The 23,489-nt window shown below is 40.4% G+C and overlaps 10 non-coding genes across 10 annotated transcripts; all 10 read left to right on the plus strand.

Annotated features, from left to right (window-relative positions):
* Positions 1-630: 630 nt before the first annotated feature.
* TRNAS-AGA (transfer RNA serine (anticodon AGA)) lies at positions 631-712 on the plus strand. The gene has a single exon. It is a non-coding gene; the product is annotated as a tRNA-Ser (tRNA).
* Positions 713-1,993: 1,281 nt separating this feature from the next.
* Positions 1,994-2,065, plus strand: TRNAH-GUG (transfer RNA histidin (anticodon GUG)). Its single transcript has one exon. It is a non-coding gene; the product is annotated as a tRNA-His (tRNA).
* A 2,587-nt stretch (positions 2,066-4,652) lies between these two features.
* Positions 4,653-4,734, plus strand: TRNAS-AGA (transfer RNA serine (anticodon AGA)). The gene has a single exon. It is a non-coding gene; the product is annotated as a tRNA-Ser (tRNA).
* Positions 4,735-6,015: 1,281 nt separating this feature from the next.
* On the plus strand, positions 6,016-6,087 carry TRNAH-GUG (transfer RNA histidin (anticodon GUG)). Its single transcript has one exon. It is a non-coding gene; the product is annotated as a tRNA-His (tRNA).
* A 2,587-nt stretch (positions 6,088-8,674) lies between these two features.
* On the plus strand, positions 8,675-8,756 carry TRNAS-AGA (transfer RNA serine (anticodon AGA)). Its single transcript has one exon. It is a non-coding gene; the product is annotated as a tRNA-Ser (tRNA).
* A 3,940-nt stretch (positions 8,757-12,696) lies between these two features.
* TRNAS-AGA (transfer RNA serine (anticodon AGA)) lies at positions 12,697-12,778 on the plus strand. Its single transcript has one exon. It is a non-coding gene; the product is annotated as a tRNA-Ser (tRNA).
* Positions 12,779-14,059: 1,281 nt separating this feature from the next.
* TRNAH-GUG (transfer RNA histidin (anticodon GUG)) lies at positions 14,060-14,131 on the plus strand. The gene has a single exon. It is a non-coding gene; the product is annotated as a tRNA-His (tRNA).
* Positions 14,132-16,718: 2,587 nt separating this feature from the next.
* Positions 16,719-16,800, plus strand: TRNAS-CGA (transfer RNA serine (anticodon CGA)). Its single transcript has one exon. It is a non-coding gene; the product is annotated as a tRNA-Ser (tRNA).
* Positions 16,801-20,740: 3,940 nt separating this feature from the next.
* On the plus strand, positions 20,741-20,822 carry TRNAS-AGA (transfer RNA serine (anticodon AGA)). The gene has a single exon. It is a non-coding gene; the product is annotated as a tRNA-Ser (tRNA).
* Positions 20,823-22,103: 1,281 nt separating this feature from the next.
* On the plus strand, positions 22,104-22,175 carry TRNAH-GUG (transfer RNA histidin (anticodon GUG)). The gene has a single exon. It is a non-coding gene; the product is annotated as a tRNA-His (tRNA).
* The last annotated feature ends 1,314 nt before the right edge of the window (positions 22,176-23,489 follow it).

Raw genomic sequence — 23,489 nt, forward strand, 5'->3', positions numbered from 1 at the left:
CCTCTGGGGACTGGGGACTCTGTGCACACTGTACCTATTTGGGAACAGTATATACAGAGCCACTTTCTCACAGTAGTGATAACGTGATTAGAGTCCTAAGGCCAACATAAAGATACAGCAAAACGTGAGGTGAAAAGCAAAAAGGTTGCTGGTAAGCCACCTTAAGGATGCCAGGTCTAACAAAAACTGAACTAAGGATAACATGAGTAAAACATCAGGTTTCTCTACTGCATTTGGTGAGACAAGTGGGCCTTCTTTTATCTTCCATTCAAGCAATCTTTGACAGACCCCTTTATTATAGAGCTTTTCAAGGATTAAAGATAAGGCACTTACAAAGGAGTCCCAAATACTCAGAGATGGTTGACTTCTGTAATATGGGTCGTAGACTAAAAGCAGCGCAAAAACAGAGTGCAACAGGGTCCAAAAAACTTGAGTGCCACAAGAGAGTTTGAATGTAAGCGTATCCTTTTACAGATCCAGAGATATACTCATCCAATTTTTGTTTTTAGGACAGAACGTGCATGATGAAAAAAACATTGTTTTTAAAAAGCGCATTGCAGAATATCAGTACTTTGATGTGGGAAAACTTCAAAACTTTCAAACAAAATATTTGTAGGCAGTTTACAGCAAGTTGTTGTGGCCGAGTGGTTAAGGTGATGGACTAGAAATCCATTGGGGTATCCCCGCGCAGGTTCGAATCCTGCCAAGAACGAGAATCTTTTTATTATCGGCTACAATTTCAGAAGTTAACCTTTAGTATTTCTTCCATTTCAGTTTTATAAATAGGTGGCTTATTTTTGTGTCACTATTGCCTCTCCACATATTTGTTATCGCTACCTCTTTCATGTCTTTGCTACACCTCATTCCTACTTTAGCACTGGTGTAAACGCTTCAAATTATTATACCGTTGCTCTCTCATTCATACCTGCGCATACACTTGAAAGTTACTTTACCAATAAAAGACGCAAAGAGAGAAATAGAACAAAAGTGCTGGCTGGATTGGCAAACACACTTCATAAAACTGCATTTTCTTTTTTATTCTCCCCCTTGTTACATGCTTAACCTCCCCATGTGTAATTTCTCTTAACCTGCTGTCCCAGGAAGAGAATTTCATCTAAAGGCTCTTTCTGTGTTTTTTTCCCTAGTCTGTCTTTCCCATTTCTTAGCTGTGTAACTGTTCCTTTACGCGCTCTATTTAAACGCCATCAATCTCATTTGAGCTCCTTGCTCCCGCTTCTGTTTTCTCCACCTCTCATACTGCCAGTTCTCTCTTTCTCTGTGGTTGGTGGCTACTTTCCTGAGCTTCCGAAGCCACGTGGTTCCTGCCTCTTGTTGTCAGACTTGAATTGGAAAAGGAACCATATTAACAAGCCTTTACCATTCACACACGGCGGAAGTTTATACTTTAATTCAGTGAACTAAGAAAAGCGTGTTGTGGGTCCCCTACGAGCCATGGTGCTTGCTTCATCATGATTTGGCACCAGTCATTAGCCGCAGCTCTGCTAATGAGCCACTGAGGTCAGTTTCAATATTTACTCAAAAACATAACCATGCAGCCCACCCCTCAACTGTGTATTTATCTTGCTTTTCTGCTGTTCGTGTGATTAGCTGGGAGGAGCTCACGGCGACATCCTCCCTATAAAAGAATAGATGGATCACTCTCTAACTCTTTCTTGCTTCACATACAAATGGCTTGAAAGGTGCAGGGAAGATGCAGGTCTAATAGACAGAATAGAAGGTCTGTGCCAGGTGGGTTTCTCTGCATTGTTGTTCCATCACAGGTCCGCAAGTGTAATGTGTGATCTTTGACTCCTGGCATTTCACAAGCAGGCGGCCAGGAAACGGTTTCAGCCTATCAACCACTGAGGAGACGCAGCCTCTGAATGAAGAATGAGGAAGCAATGAATACATCCAGCCTATCACAGGAACAGCCCTGAGTGTTCCGAATTATAAATTCTCCATGTCACTGTATGTCGTTGATCCCAAGTAGCTCGCCGTGATCGTATAGTGGTTAGTACTCTGCGTTGTGGCCGCAGCAACCTCGGTTCGAATCCGAGTCACGGCATTGTGGTTGGCAATGTCACGGCAGTTGGGTGTTAATTTTACAGAATTAGCAAATGTACCAGTGGTTTTTGTAAAATGTCTATTAAAAACAGATCCTTTCAAATATTTAAACCATCTAACAACAAATGATTTAAACTCGCATGATTATAAGCTGTAGCTATAATGTATTTACTTACATAAATTATCGTTCTTGAACCTATTGGGGGTGGAGGGGGAGCGGAGCTCACCCCCCAGGTGCAGTTGAGTGACCTGTGTTGTGGCTCTCTAGAGGGAAGGCACACATTTTGCTGTCACCCAGCCCAATCCAGACGTGTATTGGGGCCAGGTTTCAGGCAAATAGAGCAGTAAGTGCAGAGAAATGTTCACTCTCTAAAAGTGGCATTTCTAAAATAGTAAAGTTAAATTCAACCTCACCAGTAAGTAGGATTTTCAATAAATAAATAAAGCTACTCCTCTCCGATATGGAATTACCAAATAAAAAGTATAGGGGAATACACAGAGCTAACCTATGAGAGGGGTAGACCTCACAGTAGTGAAAAATGAAATAGACTGTTTGGTACTTACAGGACACGCGAACCACCAAAGTACATATCTTATTTTTTACTTACATAGCATCATGCACCTAGGACTACCTAGGGCCTACCTTAGGTATAAATTATATGTAATAAAAGGGGAGTTTAAGGCTTGGCAAGTAGGCTGGGACTCACCTGGGAGACCCCTGAGTCTAAGCCCAGAACCATAACTCTGCCAGTCGAGTACTTACCTAAAAGCCGATAACTCACTTTTCTTCCATAGGCTAACATTCAGTGGTTTCACTTGGAAATTCTTCTAAGTGGTGTGGAGTTTTGGAACTTTAAAATATTCATCTAAAATCAGCCGAACAACGAATTCTGATTTACTCACCTGTTATCAGGAGAGACCTCAGTGCTGCATCTTGGAGCTCGGTACTGACCCTGAAAAGTAATTTTAATCGTACTTACCAGTAACTCGAATTTCCTTCCATGGGATATCATTGCCTGCTTTTTGCTGAAAATTTTCTAAGTGTCGATTTTTGAAACTTACAAATATTCTTTAAAAATCGTACCAAATGTGAAAACGTAATTGTTTACCTGTTTTAGATAGATGTCCCAGTACTGAGCCTAGGAGCCCAGCACTGGATTACAAAAGTAACGAGAACGTACTTTACCCGTAACTTGAATTTTCTTCCATAGGAAACCATTGACTGTTTTTCTGTGAAATTTCTTCTAAGTGTCGATTTTGCAAACATGTAAATATTCCTTAAAAATCGCCTGTATAACTTAAACACAGTTTCTCAACTGCTTACAGGTGGTACAGTAGTGCTGGATCTAGGATCCAACACTGACCTAGAAAAAGTAACCATAACCCCACTTACCTGCTAAGTGAATTTCCTTCCATAGGATAACATTGGTAATTTGATCAGCAAAAGTTTCTAAGTGTCAACTTTTAAAATAGCAAAATATTGCTTAAAAATCACAACAGTAACTAAAACGAATTTACTCACTTGTTTCCAAGAACTGTCCCAGGACTGAATCTAGGATCCAGACCTGGATTTAGAAAAGTAATCCTGAAAGTAATTAATTGCATATAACTTAAAATTCCCATTGAGCTCAATGTATTATTGTTATTCAAATTGTGTTGCCTATTGCAATAAACTGTAACTATGACCTGCAAAAGCCAATTGCCTATTGCAAAGTATTTAACTAAAGCATCTCATTCTGAGAAAGTATATTTTGATATCTATTGTTGGTTCTAAAATAAAACAACAATATCTTTTGTATGCAAACCAATGGCCTAGAGTTCAGTTCTTGAGTGTGTGAGACCATTTGCTGACTGAGTGTGTACAACAAATGTTTTACACTGCACTCTGATACTGCCTTACTGCTCGGCAAGCTACCACTTTAGAGAGTAAGGTTATATCTAACTTTAGCCTCTGCCAAACCTCTGGGGACTGGGGACTCTGTGCACACTGTACCTATTTGGGAACAGTATATACAGAGCCACTTTCTCACAGTAGTGATAAAGTGATTAGAGTCCTAAGGCCAACATAAAGATACAGCAAAACGTGAGGTGAAAAGCAAAAAGGTTGCTGGTAGGCCACCTTAAGGATGCCAGGTCTAACAAAAACTGAACTAAGGATAACATGAGTAAAACATCAGGTTTCTCTACTGCATTTGGTGAGACAAGTGGGCCTTCTTTTATCTTCCATTCAAGCAATCTTTGACAGACCCCTTTATTATAGAGCTTTTCAAGGATTAAAGATAAGGCACTTACAAAGGAGTCCCAAATACTCAGAGATGGTTGACTTCTGTAATATGGGTCGTAGACTAAAAGCAGCGCAAAAACAGAGTGCAACAGGGTCCAAAAAATTGAGTGCCACAAGAGAGTTTGAATGCAAGCGTATCCTTTTACAGATCCAGAGATATACTCATCCAATTTTTGTTTTTAGGACAGAACGTGCATGATGAAAAAAACATTGTTTTTAAAAAGCGCATTGCAGAATATCAGTACTTTGATGTGGGAAAACTTCAAAACTTTCAAACAAAATATTTGTAGGCTGCTTACAGCAAGTTGTTGTGGCCGAGTGGTTAAGGCGATGGACTAGAAATCCATTGGGGTATCCCAGCGCAGGTTCGAATCCTGCCAACAACGAGAATCTTTTTATTATCGGCTACAATTTCAGAAGTTAACCTTTAGTATTTCTTCCATTTCAGTTTTATAAATAGGTGGCTTATTTTTGTGTCACTATTGCCTCTCCACATATTTGTTATCGCTACCTCTTTCATGTCTTTGCTACACCTCATTCCTACTTTAGCACTGGTGTAAACGCTTCAAATTATTATACCGTTGCTCTCTCATTCATACCTGCGCATACACTTGAAAGTTACTTTACCAATAAAAGACGCAAAGAGAGAAATAGAACAAAAGTGCTGGCTGGATTGGCAAACACACTTCATAAAACTGCATTTTCTTTTTTATTCTCCCCCTTGTTACATGCTTAACCTCCCCATGTGTAATTTCTCTTAACCTGCTGTCCCAGGAAGAGAATTTCATCTAAAGGCTCTTTCTGTGTTTTTTTCCCTAGTCTGTCTTTCCCATTTCTTAGCTGTGTAACTGTTCCTTTACGCGCTCTATTTAAATGCCATCAATCTCATTTGAGCTCCTTGCTCCCGCTTCTGTTTTCTCCACCTCTCATACTGCCAGTTCTCTCTTTCTCTGTGGTTGGTGGCTACTTTCCTGAGCTTCCGAAGCCACGTGGTTCCTGCCTCTTGTTGTCAGACTTGAATTGGAAAAGGAACCATATTAACAAGCCTTTACCACTCACACACGGCGGAAGTTTATACTTTAATTCAGTGAGCTAAGAAAAGCGTGTTGTGGGTCCCCTACGAGCCATGGTGCTTGCTTCATCATGATTTGGCACCAGTCATTAGCCGCAGCTCTGCTAATGAGCCACTGAGGTCAGTTTCAATATTTACTCAAAAACATAACCATGCAGCCCACCCCTCAACTGTGTATTTATCTTGCTTTTCTGCTGCTCGTGTGATTAGCTGGGAGGAGCTCACGGCTACATCCTCCCTATAAAAGTGTAGATGGATCACTCTCTAACTCTTTCTTGCTTCACATACAAATGGCTTGAAAGGTGCAGGGAAGATGCAGGTCTAATAGACAGAATAGAAGGTCTGTGCCAGGTGGGTTTCTCTGCATTGTTGTTCCATCACAGGTCCGCAAGTGTAATGTGTGATCTTTGACTCCTGGCATTTCACAAGCAGGCGGCCAGGAAACGGTTTCAGCCTATCAACCACTGAGGAGACGCAGCCTCTGAATGAGGAATGAGGAAGCAATGAATACATCCAGCCTATCACAGGAACAGCCCTGAGTGTTCCGAATTATAAATTCTCCATGTCACTGTATGTCGTTGAGCCCAAGTAGCTCGCCGTGATCGTATAGTGGTTAGTACTCTGCGTTGTGGCTGCAGCAACCTCGGTTCGAATCCGAGTCACGGCATTGTGGTTGGCAATGTCACGGCAGTTGGGTGTTAATTTTACAGAATTAGCAAATGTACCAGTGGTTTTAGTAAAATGTCTATTAAAAACAGATCCTTTCAAATATTTAAACCATCTAACAACAAATGATTTAAACTCGCATGATTATAAGCTGTAGCTATAATGTATTTACTTACATAAATTATCGGTCTTGAACCTATTGGGGGTGGAGGGGGACCGGAGCTCACCCCCCAGGTGCAGTTGCGTGACCTGTGTTGTGGCTCTCTAGAGGGAAGGCACACATTTTGCTGTCACCCAGCCCAATCCAGACGTGTATTGGGGCCAGGTTTCAGGCAAATAGAGCAGTAAGTGCAGAGAAATGTTCACTCTCTAAAAGTGGCATTTCTAAAATAGTAAAGTTAAATTCAACCTCACCAGTAAGTAGGATTTTCAATAAATAAATAAAGCTACTCCTCTCCGATATGGAATTACCAAATAAAAAGTATAGGGGAATACACAGAGCTAACCTATGAGAGGGGTAGACCTCACAGTAGTGAAAAATGAAATAGACTGTTTGGTACTTACAGGACACGCGAACCACCAAAGTACATATCTTATTTTTTACTTACATAGCATCATGCACCTAGGACTACCTAGGGCCTACCTTAGGAATAAATTATATGTAATAAAAGGGGAGTTTAAGGCTTGGCAAGTAGGCTGGGACTCGCCTGGGAGACCCCTGAGTCTAAGCCCAGAACCATAACTCTGCCAGTCGAGTACTTACCTAAAAGCCGATAACTCACTTTTCTTCCATAGGCTAACATTCAGTGGTTTCACTTGGAAATTCTTCTAAGTGGTGTGGAGATTTGGAACTTTAAAATATTCATCTAAAATCAGCCGAACAACGAATTCTGATTTACTCACCTGTTATCAGGAGAGACCTCAGTGCTGCATCTTGGAGCTCGGTACTGACCCTGAAAAGTAATTTTAACCGTACTTACCAGTAACTCGAATTTCCTTCCATGGGATATCATTGCCTGCTTTTTGCTGAAAATTTTCTAAGTGTCGATTTTTGAAACTTACAAATATTCTTTAAAAATCGTACCAACTGTGAAAACGTAATTGTTTACCTGTTTTAGATAGATGTCCCAGTACTGAGCCTAGGAGCCCAGCACTGGATTACAAAAGTAACGAGAACGTACTTTACCCGTAACTTGAATTTTCTTCCATAGGAAACCATTGACTGTTTTTCTGTGAAATTTCTTCTAAGTGTCGATTTTGCAAACATGTAAATATTCCTTAAAAATCGCCTGTATAACTTAAACGCAGTTTCTCAACTGCTTACAGGTGGTACAGTAGTGCTGGATCTAGGATCCAACACTGACCTAGAAAAAGTAACCATAACCCCACTTACCTGCTAAGTGAATTTCCTTCCATAGGATAACATTGGTAATTTGATCAGCAAAAGTTTCTAAGTGTCAACTTTTAAAATAGCAAAATATTGCTTAAAAATCACAACAGTAACTAAAACGAATTTACTCACTTGTTTCCAAGAACTGTCCCAGGACTGAATCTAGGATCCAGTCCTGGATTTAGAAAAGTAATCCTGAAAGTAATTAATTGCATATAACTTAAAATTCCCATTGAGCTCAATGTATTATTGTGATTCAAATTGTGTTGCCTATTGCAATAAACTGTAACTATTACCTGCAAAAGTCAATTGCCTATTGCAAAGTATTTAACTAAAGCATCTCATTCTGAGAAAGTATATTTTGATACCTATTGTTGGTTCTAAAATAAAACAACAATATCTTTTGTATGCAAACCAATGGCCTAGAGTTCAGTTCTTGAGTGTGTGAGACCATTTGCTGACTGAGTGTGTACAACAAATGTTTTACACTGCACTCTGATACTGCCTTACTGCTCGGCAAGCTACCACTTTAGAGAGTAAGGTTATATCTAACTTTAGCCTCTGCCAAACCTCTGGGGACTGGGGACTCTGTGCACACTGTACCTATTTGGGAACAGTATATACAGAGCCACTTTCTCACAGTAGTGATAACGTGATTAGAGTCCTAAGGCCAACATAAAGATACAGCAAAACGTGAGGTGAAAAGCAAAAAGGTTGCTGGTAAGCCACCTTAAGGATGCCAGGTCTAACAAAAACTGAACTAAGGATAACATGAGTAAAACATCAGGTTTCTCTACTGCATTTGGTGAGACAAGTGGGCCTTCTTTTCTCTTCCATTCAAGCAATCTTTGACAGACCCCTTTATTATAGAGCTTTTCAAGGATTAAAGATAAGGCACTTACAAAGGAGTCCCAAATACTCAGAGATGGTTGACTTCTGTAATATGGGTCGTAGACTAAAAGCAGCGCAAAAACAGAGTGCAACAGGGTCCAAAAAATTGAGTGCCACAAGAGAGTTTGAATGCAAGCGTATCCTTTTACAGATCCAGAGATATACTCATCCAATTTTTGTTTTTAGGACAGAACGTGCATGATGAAAAAAACATTGTTTTTAAAAAGCGCATTGCAGAATATCAGTACTTTGATGTGGGAAAACTTCAAAACTTTCAAACAAAATATTTGTAGGCTGCTTACAGCAAGTTGTTGTGGCCGAGTGGTTAAGGCGATGGACTAGAAATCCATTGGGGTATCCCAGCGCAGGTCCGAATCCTGCCAACAACGAGAATCTTTTTATTATCGGCTACAATTTCAGAAGTTAACCTTTAGTATTTCTTCCATTTCAGTTTTATAAATAGGTGGCTTATTTTTGTGTCACTATTTCCTCTCCACATATTTGTTATCGCTACCTCTTTCATGTCTTTGCTACACCTCATTCCTACTTTAGCACTGGTGTAAACGCTTCAAATTATTATACCGTTGCTCTCTCATTCATACCTGCGCATACACTTGAAAGTTACTTTACCAATAAAAGACGCAAAGAGAGAAATAGAACAAAAGTGCTGGCTGGATTGGCAAACACACTTCATAAAACTGCATTTTCTTTTTTATTCTCCCCCTTGTTACATGCTTAACCTCCCCATGTGTAATTTCTCTTAACCTGCTGTCCCAGGAAGAGAATTTCATCTAAAGGCTCTTTCTGTGTTTTTTTCCCTAGTCTGTCTTTCCCATTTCTTAGCTGTGTAACTGTTCCTTTACGCGCTCTATTTAAATGCCATCAATCTCATTTGAGCTCCTTGCTCCCGCTTCTGTTTTCTCCACCTCTCATACTGCCAGTTCTCTCTTTCTCTGTGGTTGGTGGCTACTTTCCTGAGCTTCCGAAGCCACGTGGTTCCTGCCTCTTGTTGTCAGACTTGAATTGGAAAAGGAACCATATTAACAAGCCTTTACCACTCACACACGGCGGAAGTTTATACTTTAATTCAGTGAGCTAAGAAAAGCGTGTTGTGGGTCCCCTACGAGCCATGGTGCTTGCTTCATCATGATTTGGCACCAGTCATTAGCCGCAGCTCTGCTAATGAGCCACTGAGGTCAGTTTCAATATTTACTCAAAAACATAACCATGCAGCCCACCCCTCAACTGTGTATTTATCTTGCTTTTCTGCTGTTCGTGTGATTATCTGGGAGGAGCTCACGGCGACATCCTCCCTATAAAAGTGTAGATGGATCACTCTCTAACTCTTTCTTGCTTCACATACAAATGGCTTGAAAGGTGCAGGGAAGATGCAGGTCTAATAGACAGAATAGAAGGTCTGTGCCAGGTGGGTTTCTCTGCATTGTTGTTCCATCACAGGTCCGCAAGTGTAATGTGTGATCTTTGACTCCTGGCATTTCACAAGCAGGCGGCCAGGAAACGGTTTCAGCCTATCAACCACTGAGGAGACGCAGCCTCTGAATGAGGAATGAGGAAGCAATGAATACATCCAGCCTATCACAGGAACAGCCCTGAGTGTTCCGAATTATAAATTCTCCATGTCACTGTATGTCGTTGAGCCCAAGTAGCTCGCCGTGATCGTATAGTGGTTAGTACTCTGCGTTGTGGCTGCAGCAACCTCGGTTTGAATCCGAGTCATGGCATTGTGGTTGGCAATGTCACGGCAGTTGGGTGTTAATTTTACAGAATTAGCAGATGTACCAGTGGTTTTAGTAAAATGTCTATTAAAAACAGATCCTTTCAAATATTTAAACCATCTAACAACAAATGATTTAAACTCGCATGATTATAAGCTGTAGCTATAATGTATTTACTTACATAAATTATCGGTCTTGAACCTATTGGGGGTGGAGGGGGACCGGAGCTCACCCCCCAGGTGCAGTTGCGTGACCTGTGTTGTGGCTCTCTAGAGGGAAGGCACACATTTTGCTGTCACCCAGCCCAATCCAGACGTGTATTGGGGCCAGGTTTCAGGCAAATAGAGCAGTAAGTGCAGAGAAATGTTCACTCTCTAAAAGTGGCATTTCTAAAATAGTAAAGTTAAATTCAACCTCACCAGTAAGTAGGATTTTCAATAAATAAATAAAGCTACTCCTCTCCGATATGGAATTACCAAATAAAAAGTATAGGGGAATACACAGAGCTAACCTATGAGAGGGGTAGACCTCACAGTAGTGAAAAATGAAATAGACTGTTTGGTACTTACAGGACACGCGAACCACCAAAGTACATATCTTATTTTTTACTTACATAGCATCATGCACCTAGGACTACCTAGGGCCTACCTTAGGAATAAATTATATGTAATAAAAGGGGAGTTTAAGGCTTGGCAAGTAGGCTGGGACTCGCCTGGGAGACCCCTGAGTCTAAGCCCAGAACCATAACTCTGCCAGTCGAGTACTTACCTAAAAGCCGATAACTCACTTTTCTTCCATAGGCTAACATTCAGTGGTTTCACTTGGAAATTCTTCTAAGTGGTGTGGAGTTTTGGAACTTTAAAATATTCATCTAAAATCAGCCGAACAACGAATTCTGATTTACTCACCTGTTATCAGGAGAGACCTCAGTGCTGCATCTTGGAGCTCGGTACTGACCCTGAAAAGTAATTTTAACCGTACTTACCAGTAACTCGAATTTCCTTCCATGGGATATCATTGCCTGCTTTTTGCTGAAAATTTTCTAAGTGTCGATTTTTGAAACTTACAAATATTCTTTAAAAATCGTACCAACTGTGAAAACGTAATTGTTTACCTGTTTTAGATAGATGTCCCAGTACTGAGCCTAGGAGCCCAGCACTGGATTACAAAAGTAACGAGAACGTACTTTACCCGTAACTTGAATTTTCTTCCATAGGAAACCATTGACTGTTTTTCTGTGAAATTTCTTCTAAGTGTCGATTTTGCAAACATGTAAATATTCCTTAAAAATCGCCTGTATAACTTAAACGCAGTTTCTCAACTGCTTACAGGTGGTACAGTAGTGCTGGATCTAGGATCCAACACTGACCTAGAAAAAGTAACCATAACCCCACTTACCTGCTAAGTGAATTTCCTTCCATAGGATAACATTGGTAATTTGATCAGCAAAAGTTTCTAAGTGTCAACTTTTAAAATAGCAAAATATTGCTTAAAAATCACAACAGTAACTAAAACGAATTTACTCACTTGTTTCCAAGAACTGTCCCAGGACTGAATCTAGGATCCAGTCCTGGATTTAGAAAAGTAATCCTGAAAGTAATTAATTGCATATAACTTAAAATTCCCATTGAGCTCAATGTATTATTGTGATTCAAATTGTGTTGCCTATTGCAATAAACTGTAACTATTACCTGCAAAAGTCAATTGCCTATTGCAAAGTATTTAACTAAAGCATCTCATTCTGAGAAAGTATATTTTGATACCTATTGTTGGTTCTAAAATAAAACAACAATATCTTTTGTATGCAAACCAATGGCCTAGAGTTCAGTTCTTGAGTGTGTGAGACCATTTGCTGACTGAGTGTGTACAACAAATGTTTTACACTGCACTCTGATACTGCCTTACTGCTCGGCAAGCTACCACTTTAGAGAGTAAGGTTATATCTAACTTTAGCCTCTGCCAAACCTCTGGGGACTGGGGACTCTGTGCACACTGTACCTATTTGGGAACAGTATATACAGAGCCACTTTCTCACAGTAGTGATAACGTGATTAGAGTCCTAAGGCCAACATAAAGATACAGCAAAACGTGAGGTGAAAAGCAAAAAGGTTGCTGGTAAGCCACCTTAAGGATGCCAGGTCTAACAAAAACTGAACTAAGGATAACATGAGTAAAACATCAGGTTTCTCTACTGCATTTGGTGAGACAAGTGGGCCTTCTTTTATCTTCCATTCAAGCAATCTTTGACAGACCCCTTTATTATAGAGCTTTTCAAGGATTAAAGATAAGGCACTTACAAAGGAGTCCCAAATACTCAGAGATGGTTGACTTCTGTAATATGGGTCGTAGACTAAAAGCAGCGCAAAAACAGAGTGCAACAGGGTCCAAAAAATTGAGTGCCACAAGAGAGTTTGAATGCAAGCGTATCCTTTTACAGATCCAGAGATATACTCATCCAATTTTTGTTTTTAGGACAGAACGTGCATGATGAAAAAAACATTGTTTTTAAAAAGCGCATTGCAGAATATCAGTACTTTGATGTGGGAAAACTTTAAAACTTTCAAACAAAATATTTGTAGGCAGTTTACAGCAAGTTGTTGTGGCCGAGTGGTTAAGGCGATGGACTAGAAATCCATTGGGGTATCCCCGCGCAGGTTCGAATCCTGCCAACAACGAGAATCTTTTTATTATCGGCTACAATTTCAGAAGTTAACCTTTAGTATTTCTTCCATTTCAGTTTTATAAATAGGTGGCTTATTTTTGTGTCACTATTGCCTCTCCACATATTTGTTATCGCTACCTCTTTCATGTCTTTGCTACACCTCATTCCTACTTTAGCACTGGTGTAAACGCTTCAAATTATTATACCGTTGCTCTCTCATTCATACCTGCGCATACACTTGAAAGTTACTTTACCAATAAAAGACGCAAAGAGAGAAATAGAACAAAAGTGCTGGCTGGATTGGCAAACACACTTCATAAAACTGCATTTTCTTTTTTATTCTCCCCCTTGTTACATGCTTAACCTCCCCATGTGTAATTTCTCTTAACCTGCTGTCCCAGGAAGAGAATTTCATCTAAAGGCTCTTTCTGTGTTTTTTTCTCTAGTCTGTCTTTCCCATTTCTTAGCTGTGTAACTGTTCCTTTACGAGCTCTATTTAAATGCCATCAATCTCATTTGAGCTCCTTGCTCCCGCTTCTGTTTTCTCCACCTCTCATACTGCCAGTTCTCTCTTTCTCTGTGGTTGGTGGCTACTTTCCTGAGCTTCCGAAGCCACGTGGTTCCTGCCTCTTGTTGTCAGACTTGAATTGGAAAAGGAACCATATTAACAAGCCTTTACCACTCACACACGGCGGAAGTTTATACTTTAATTCAGTGAGCTAAGAAAAGCGTGTTGTGGGTCCCCTACGAGCCATGGTGCTTGCTTCATCATGATTTGGCACCAGTCATTAGCCGCAGCTCTGCTAATGAGCCACTGAGGTCAGTTTCAATATTTACTCAAAAACATAACCATGCAGCCCACCCCTCAACTGTGTATTTATCTTGCTTTTCTGCTGTTCGTGTGATTAGCTGGGAGGAGCTCACGGCGACATCCTCCCTATAAAAGTGTAGATGGATCACTCTCTAACTCTTTCTTGCTTCACATACAAATGGCTTGAAAGGTGCAGGGAAGATGCAGGTCTAATAGACAGAATAGAAGGTCTGTGCCAGGTGGGTTTCTCTGCATTGTTGTTCCATCACAGGTCCGCAAGTGTAATGTGTGATCTTTGACTCCTGGCATTTCACAAGCAGGCGGCCAGGAAACGGTTTCAGCCTATCAACCACTGAGGAGACGCAGCCTCTGAATGAGGAATGAGGAAGCAATGAATACATCCAGCCTATCACAGGAACAGCCCTGAGTGTTCCGAATTATAAATTCTCCATGTCACTGTATGTCGTTGAGCCCAAGTAGCTCGCCGTGATCGTATAGTGGTTAGTACTCTGCGTTGTGGCTGCAGCAACCTCGGTTCGAATCCGAGTCACGGCATTGTGGTTGGCAATGTCACGGCAGTTGGGTGTTAATTTTACAGAATTAGCAAATGTACCAGTGGTTTTAGTAAAATGTCTATTAAAAACAGATCCTTTCAAATATTTAAACCATCTAACAACAAATGATTTAAACTCGCATGATTATAAGCTGTAGCTATAATGTATTTACTTACATAAATTATCGGTCTTGAACCTATTGGGGGTGGAGAGGGACCGGAGCTCACCCCCCAGGTGCAGTTGCGTGACCTGTGTTGTGGCTCTCTAGAGAGAAGGCACACATTTTGCTGTCACCCAGCCCAATCCAGACGTGTATTGGGGCCAGGTTTCAGGCAAATAGAGCAGTAAGTGCAGAGAAATGTTCACTCTCTAAAAGTGGCATTTCTAAAATAGTAAAGTTAAATTCAACCTCACCAGTAAGTAGGATTTTCAATAAATAAATAAAGCTACTCCTCTCCGATATGGAATTACCAAATAAAAAGTATAGGGGAATACACAGAGCTAACCTATGAGAGGGGTAGACCTCACAGTAGTGAAAAATGAAATAGACTGTTTGGTACTTACAGGACACGCGAACCACCAAAGTACATATCTTATTTTTTACTTACATAGCATCATGCACCTAGGACTACCTAGGGCCTACCTTAGGAATAAATTATATGTAATAAAAGGGGAGTTTAAGGCTTGGCAAGTAGGCTGGGACTCGCCTGGGAGACCCCTGAGTCTAAGCCCAGAACCATAACTCTGCCAGTCGAGTACTTACCTAAAAGCCGATAACTCACTTTTCTTCCATAGGCTAACATTCAGTGGTTTCACTTGGAAATTCTTCTAAGTGGTGTGGAGTTTTGGAACTTTAAAATATTCATCTAAAATCAGCCGAACAACGAATTCTGATTTACTCACCTGTTATCAGGAGAGACCTCAGTGCTGCATCTTGGAGCTCGGTACTGACCCTGAAAAGTAATTTTAACCGTACTTACCAGTAACTCGAATTTCCTTCCATGGGATATCATTGCCTGCTTTTTGCTGAAAATTTTCTAAGTGTCGATTTTTGAAACTTACAAATATTCTTTAAAAATCGTACCAACTGTGAAAACGTAATTGTTTACCTGTTTTAGATAGATGTCCCAGTACTGAGCCTAGGAGCCCAGCACTGGATTACAAAAGTAACGAGAACGTACTTTACCCGTAACTTGAATTTTCTTCCATAGGAAACCATTGACTGTTTTTCTGTGAAATTTCTTCTAAGTGTCGATTTTGCAAACATGTAAATATTCCTTAAAAATCGCCTGTATAACTTAAACACAGTTTCTCAACTGCTTACAGGTGGTACAGTAGTGCTGGATCTAGGATCCAACACTGACCTAGAAAAAGTAACCATAACCCCACTTACCTGCTAAGTGAATTTCCTTCCATAGGATAACATTGGTAATTTGATCAGCAAAAGTTTCTAAGTGTCAACTTTTAAAATAGCAAAATATTGCTTAAAAATCACAACAGTAACTAAAACGAATTTACTCACTTGTTTCCAAGAATTGTCCCAGGACTGAAACTAGGATCCAGTCCTGGATTTAGAAAAGTAATCCTGAAAGTAATTAATTGCATATAACTTACAATTCCCATTGATCTCAATGTATTATTGTGATTCAAATTGTGTTGCCTATTGCAATAAACTGTAACTATGACCTGCAAAAGTCAATTGCCTATTGCAAAGTATTTAACTAAAGCATCTCATTCTGAGAAAGTATATTTTGATACCTATTGTTGGTTCTAAAATAAAACAACAATATCTTTTGTATGCAAACCAATGGCCTAGAGTTCAGTTCTTGAGTGTGTGAGACCATTTGCTGACTGAGTGTGTACAACAAATGTTTTACACTGTACTCTGATACTGCCTTACTGCTCGGCAAGCTACCACTTTAGAGAGTAAGGTTATATCTAACTTTAGCCTCTGCCAAACCTCTGGGGACTGGGGACTCTGTGCACACTGTACCTATTTGGGAACAGTATATACAGAGCCACTTTCTCACAGTAGTGATAAAGTGATTAGAGTCCTAAGGCCAACATAAAGATACAGCAAAACGTGAGGTGAAAAGCAAAAAGGTTGCTGGTAGGCCACCTTAAGGATGCCAGGTCTAACAAAAACTGAACTAAGGATAACATGAGTAAAACATCAGGTTTCTCTACTGCATTTGGTGAGACAAGTGGGCCTTCTTTTATCTTCCATTCAAGCAATCTTTGACAGACCCCTTTATTATAGAGCTTTTCAAGGATTAAAGATAAGGCACTTACAAAGGAGTCCCAAATACTCAGAGATGGTTGACTTCTGTAATATCGGTCGTAGACTAAAAGCAGCGCAAAAACAGAGTGCAACAGGGTCCAAAAAATTGAGTGCCACAAGAGAGTTTGAATGCAAGCGTATCCTTTTACAGATCCAGAGATATACTCATCCAATTTTTGTTTTTAGGACAGAACGTGCATGATGAAAAAAACATTGTTTTTAAAAAGCGCATTGCAGAATATCAGTACTTTGATGTGGGAAAACTTCAAAACTTTCAAACAAAATATTTGTAGGCAGCTTACAGCAAGTTGTTGTGGCCGAGTGGTTAAGGCGATGGACTCGAAATCCATTGGGGTATCCCCGCGCAGGTTCGAATCCTGCCAACAACGAGAATCTTTTTATTATCGGCTACAATTTCAGAAGTTAACCTTTAGTATTTCTTCCATTTCAGTTTTATAAATAGGTGGCTTATTTTTGTGTCACTATTGCCTCTCCACATATTTGTTATCGCTACCTCTTTCATGTCTTTGCTACACCTCATTCCTACTTTAGCACTGGTGTAAACGCTTCAAATTATTATACCGTTGCTCTCTCATTCATACCTAAGCATACACTTGAAAGTTACTTTACCAATAAAAGACGCAAAGAGTGAAATAGAACAAAAGTGCTGGCTGGATTGGCAAACACACTTCATAAAACTGCATTTTCTTTTTTATTCTCCCCCTTGTTACATGCTTAACCTCCCCATGTGTAATTTCTCTTAACCTGCTGTCCCAGGAAGAGAAGTTCATCTAAAGGCTCTTTCTGTGTTTTTTTCCCTAGTCTGTCTTTCCCATTTCTTAGCTGTGTAACTGTTCCTTTACGCGCTCTATTTAAACGCCATCAATCTCATTTGAGCTCCTTGCTCCCGCTTCTGTTTTCTCCACCTCTCATACTGCCAGTTCTCTCTTTCTCTGTGGTTGGTGGCTACTTTCCTGAGCTTCCGAAGCCACGTGGTTCCTGCCTCTTGTTGTCAGACTTGAATTGGAAAAGGAACCATATTAACAAGCCTTTACCATTCACACACGGCGGAAGTTTATACTTTAATTCAGTGAGCTAAGAAAAGCGTGTTGTGGGTCCCCTACGAGCCATGGTGCTTGCTTCATCATGATTTGGCACCAGGCATTAGCCGCAGCTCTGCTAATGAGCCACTGAGGTCAGTTTCAATATTTACTCAAAAACATAACCATGCAGCCCTCCCCTCAACTGTGTATTTATCTTGCTTTTCTGCTGTTCGTGTGATTAGCTGGGAGGAGCTCACGGCGACATCCTCCCTATAAAAGTGTAGATGGATCACTCTCTAACTCTTTCTTGCTTCACATACAAATGGCTTGAAAGGTGCAGGGAAGATGCAGGTCTAATAGACAGAATAGAAGGTCTGTGCCAGGTGGGTTTCTCTGCATTGTTGTTCCATCACAGGTCCGCAAGTGTAATGTGTGATCTTTGACTCCTGGCATTTCACAAGCAGGCGGCCAGGAAACGGTTTCAGCCTATCAACCACTGAGGAGACGCAGCCTCTGAATGAGGAATGAGGAAGCAATGAATACATCCAGCCTATCACAGGAACAGCCCTGAGTGTTCCGAATTATAAATTCTCCATGTCACTGTATGTCGTTGAGCCCAAGTAGCTCGCAGTGATCGTATAGTGGTTAGTACTCTGCGTTGTGGCCGCAGCAACCTCGGTTCCAATCCGAGTCACGGCATTGTGGTTGGCAATGTCACGGCAGTTGGGTGTTAATTTTACAGAATTAGCAAATGTACCAGTGGTTTTTGTAAAATGTCTATTAAAAACAGATCCTTTCAAATATTTAAACCATCTAACAACAAATGATTTAAACTCGCATGATTATAAACTGTAGCTATAATGTATTTACTTACATAAATTATCGGTCTTGAACCTATTGGGGGTGGAGGGGGAGCGGAGCTCACCCCCCAGGTGCAGTTGAGTGACCTGTGTTGTGGCTCTCTAGAGGGAAGGCACACATTTTGCTGTCACCCAGCCCAATCCAGACGCGTATTGGGGCCAGGTTTCAGGCAAATAGAGCAGTAAGTGCAGAGAAATGTTCACTCTCTAAAAGTGGCATTTCTAAAATAGTAAAGTTAAATTCAACCTCACCAGTAAGTAGGATTTTCAATAAATAAATAAAGCTACTCCTCTCCGATATGGAATTACCAAATAAAAAGTATAGGGGAATACACAGAGCTAACCTATGAGAGGGGTAGACCTCACAGTAGTGAAAAATGAAATAGACTGTTTGGTACTTACAGGACACGCGAACCACCAAAGTACATATCTTATTTTTTACTTACATAGCATCATGCACCGAGGACTACCTAGGGCCTACCTTAGGTATAAATTATATGTAATAAAAGGGGAGTTTAAGGCTTGGCAAGTAGGCTGGGACTCACCTGGGAGACCCCTGAGTCTAAGCCCAGAACCATAACTCTGCCAGTCGAGTACTTACCTAAAAGCCGATAACTCACTTTTCTTCCATAGGCTAACATTGAGTTGTTTCACTTGGAAATTCTTCTAAGTGGTGTGGAGTTTTGGAACTTTAAAATATTCATCTCAAATCAGCCGAACAACGAATTCTGATTTACTCACCTGTTATCAGGAGAGACCTCAGTGCTGCATCTTGGAGCTCGGTACTGACCCTGAAAAGTAATTTTAACCGTACTTACCAGTAACTCGAATTTCCTTCCATGGGATATCATTGCCTGCTTTTTGCTGAAAATTTTCTAAGTGTCGATTTTTGAAACTTACAAATATTCTTTAAAAATCGTACCAACTGTGAAAACGTAATTGTTTACCTGTTTTAGATAGATGTCCCAGTACTGAGCCTAGGAGCCCAGCACTGGATTACAAAAGTAACGAGAACGTACTTTACCCGTAACTTGAATTTTCTTCCATAGGAAACCATTGACTGTTTTTCTGTGAAATTTCTTCTAAGTGTCGATTTTGCAAACATGTAAATATTCCTTAAAAATCGCCTGTATAACTTAAACACAGTTTCTCAACTGCTTACAGGTGGTACAGTAGTGCTGGATCTAGGATCCAACACTGACCTAGAAAAAGTAACCATAACCCCACTTACCTGCTAAGTGAATTTCCTTCCATAGGATAACATTGGTAATTTGATCAGCAAAAGTTTCTAAGTGTCAACTTTTAAAATAGCAAAATATTGCTTAAAAATCACAACAGTAACTAAAACGAATTTACTCACTTGTTTCCAAGAACTGTCCCAGGACTGAATCTAGGATCCAGTCCTGGATTTAGAAAAGTAATCCTGAAAGTAATTAATTGCATATAACTTAAAATTCCCATTGAGCTCAATGTATTATTGTGATTCAAATTGTGTTGCCTATTGCAATAAACTGTAACTATGACCTGCAAAAGTCAATTGCCTATTGCAAAGTATTTAACTAAAGCATCTCATTCTGAGAAAGTATATTTTGATACCTATTGTTGGTTCTAAAATAAAACAACAATATCTTTTGTATGCAATCCAATGGCCTAGAGTTCAGTTCTTGAGTGTGTGAGACCATTTGCTGACTGAGTGTGTACAACAAATGTTTTACACTGTACTCTGATACTGCCTTACTGCTCGGCAAGCTACCACTTTAGAGAGTAAGGTTATATCTAACTTTAGCCTCTGCCAAACCTCTGGGGACTGGGGACTCTGTGCACACTGTACCTATTTGGGAACAGTATATACAGAGCCACTTTCTCACAGTAGTGATAAAGTGATTAGAGTCCTAAGGCCAACATAAAGATACAGCAAAACGTGAGGTGAAAAGCAAAAAGGTTGCTGGTAGGCCACCTTAAGGATGCCAGGTCTAACAAAAACTGAACTAAGGATAACATGAGTAAAACATCAGGTTTCTCTACTGCATTTGGTGAGACAAGTGGGCCTTCTTTTATCTTCCATTCAAGCAATCTTTGACAGACCCCTTTATTATAGAGCTTTTCAAGGATTAAAGATAAGGCACTTACAAAGGAGTCCCAAATACTCAGAGATGGTTGACTTCTGTAATATGGGTCGTAGACTAAAAGCAGCGCAAAAACAGAGTGCAACAGGGTCCAAAAAATTGAGTGCCACAAGAGAGTTTGAATGCAAGCGTATCCTTTTACAGATCCAGAGATATACTCATCCAATTTTTGTTTTTAGGACAGAACGTGCATGATGAAAAAAACATTGTTTTTAAAAAGCGCATTGCAGAATATCAGTACTTTGATGTGGGAAAACTTCAAAACTTTCAAACAAAATATTTGTAGGCAGCTTACAGCAAGTTGTTGTGGCCGAGTGGTTAAGGCGATGGACTAGAAATCCATTGGGGTATCCCTGCGCAGGTTCGAATCCTGCCAACAACGAGAATCTTTTTATTATCGGCTACAATTTCAGAAGTTAACCTTTAGTATTTCTTCCATTTCAGTTTTATAAATAGGTGGCTTATTTTTGTGTCACTATTGCCTCTCCACATATTTGTTATCGCTACCTCTTTCATGTCTTTGCTACACCTCATTCCTACTTTAGCACTGGTGTAAACGCTTCAAATTATTATACCGTTGCTCTCTCATTCATACCTGCGCATACACTTGAAAGTTACTTTACCAATAAAAGACGCAAAGAGAGAAATAGAACAAAAGTGCTGGCTGGATTGGCAAACACACTTCATAAAACTGCATTTTCTTTTTTATTCTCCCCCTTGTTACATGCTTAACCTCCCCATGTGTAATTTCTCTTAACCTGCTGTCCCAGGAAGAGAATTTCATCTAAAGGCTCTTTCTGTGTTTTTTTCTCTAGTCTGTCTTTCCCATTTCTTAGCTGTGTAACTGTTCCTTTACGAGCTCTATTTAAATGCCATCAATCTCATTTGAGCTCCTTGCTCCCGCTTCTGTTTTCTCCACCTCTCATACTGCCAGTTCTCTCTTTCTCTGTGGTTGGTGGCTACTTTCCTGAGCTTCCGAAGCCACGTGGTTCCTGCCTCTTGTTGTCAGACTTGAATTGGAAAAGGAACCATATTAACAAGCCTTTACCACTCACACACGGCGGAAGTTTATACTTTAATTCAGTGAGCTAAGAAAAGCGTGTTGTGGGTCCCCTACGAGCCATGGTGCTTGCTTCATCATGATTTGGCACCAGTCATTAGCCGCAGCTCTGCTAATGAGCCACTGAGGTCAGTTTCAATATTTACTCAAAAACATAACCATGCAGCCCACCCCTCAACTGTGTATTTATCTTGCTTTTCTGCTGTTCGTGTGATTAGCTGGGAGGAGCTCACGGCGACATCCTCCCTATAAAAGTGTAGATGGATCACTCTCTAACTCTTTCTTGCTTCACATACAAATGGCTTGAAAGGTGCAGGGAAGATGCAGGTCTAATAGACAGAATAGAAGGTCTGTGCCAGGTGGGTTTCTCTGCATTGTTGTTCCATCACAGGTCCGCAAGTGTAATGTGTGATCTTTGACTCCTGGCATTTCACAAGCAGGCGGCCAGGAAACGGTTTCAGCCTATCAACCACTGAGGAGACGCAGCCTCTGAATGAGGAATGAGGAAGCAATGAATACATCCAGCCTATCACAGGAACAGCCCTGAGTGTTCCGAATTATAAATTCTCCATGTCACTGTATGTCGTTGAGCCCAAGTAGCTCGCCGTGATCGTATAGTGGTTAGTACTCTGCGTTGTGGCTGCAGCAACCTCGGTTCGAATCCGAGTCACGGCATTGTGGTTGGCAATGTCACGGCAGTTGGGTGTTAATTTTACAGAATTAGCAAATGTACCAGTGGTTTTAGTAAAATGTCTATTAAAAACAGATCCTTTCAAATATTTAAACCATCTAACAACAAATGATTTAAACTCGCATGATTATAAGCTGTAGCTATAATGTATTTACTTACATAAATTATCGGTCTTGAACCTATTGGGGGTGGAGGGGGACCGGAGCTCACCCCCCAGGTGCAGTTGCGTGACCTGTGTTGTGGCTCTCTAGAGAGAAGGCACACATTTTGCTGTCACCCAGCCCAATCCAGACGTGTATTGGGGCCAGGTTTCAGGCAAATAGAGCAGTAAGTGCAGAGAAATGTTCACTCTCTAAAAGTGGCATTTCTAAAATAGTAAAGTTAAATTCAACCTCACCAGTAAGTAGGATTTTCAATAAATAAATAAAGCTACTCCTCTCCGATATGGAATTACCAAATAAAAAGTATAGGGGAATACACAGAGCTAACCTATGAGAGGGGTAGACCTCACAGTAGTGAAAAATGAAATAGACTGTTTGGTACTTACAGGACACGCGAACCACCAAAGTACATATCTTATTTTTTACTAACATAGCATCATGCACCTAGGACTACCTAGGGCCTACCTTAGGAATAAATTATATGTAATAAAAGGGGAGTTTAAGGCTTGGCAAGTAGGCTGGGACTCGCCTGGGAGACCCCTGAGTCTAAGCCCAGAACCATAACTCTGCCAGTCGAGTACTTACCTAAAAGCCGATAACTCACTTTTCTTCCATAGGCTAACATTCAGTGGTTTCACTTGGAAATTCTTCTAAGTGGTGTGGAGTTTTGGAACTTTAAAATATTCATCTAAAATCAGCCGAACAACGAATTCTGATTTACTCACCTGTTATCAGGAGAGACCTCAGTGCTGCATCTTGGAGCTCGGTACTGACCCTGAAAAGTAATTTTAACCGTACTTACCAGTAACTCGAATTTCCTTCCATGGGATATCATTGCCTGCTTTTTGCTGAAAATTTTCTAAGTGTCGATTTTTGTAACTTACAAATATTCTTTAAAAATCGTACCAACTGTGAAAACGTAATTGTTTACCTGTTTTAGATAGATGTCCCAGTACTGAGCCTAGGAGCCCAGCACTGGATTACAAAAGTAACGAGAACGTACTTTACCCGTAACTTGAATTTTCTTCCATAGGAAACCATTGACTGTTTTTCTGTGAAATTTCTTCTAAGTGTCGATTTTGCAAACATGTAAATATTCCTTAAAAATCGCCTGTATAACTTAAACACAGTTTCTCA

The sequence above is a fragment of the Triturus cristatus genome, chromosome 12 (assembly GCF_964204655.1).
Source record: "Triturus cristatus chromosome 12, aTriCri1.1, whole genome shotgun sequence".
NCBI classification, from domain to species: domain Eukaryota; kingdom Metazoa; phylum Chordata; class Amphibia; order Caudata; family Salamandridae; genus Triturus; species Triturus cristatus.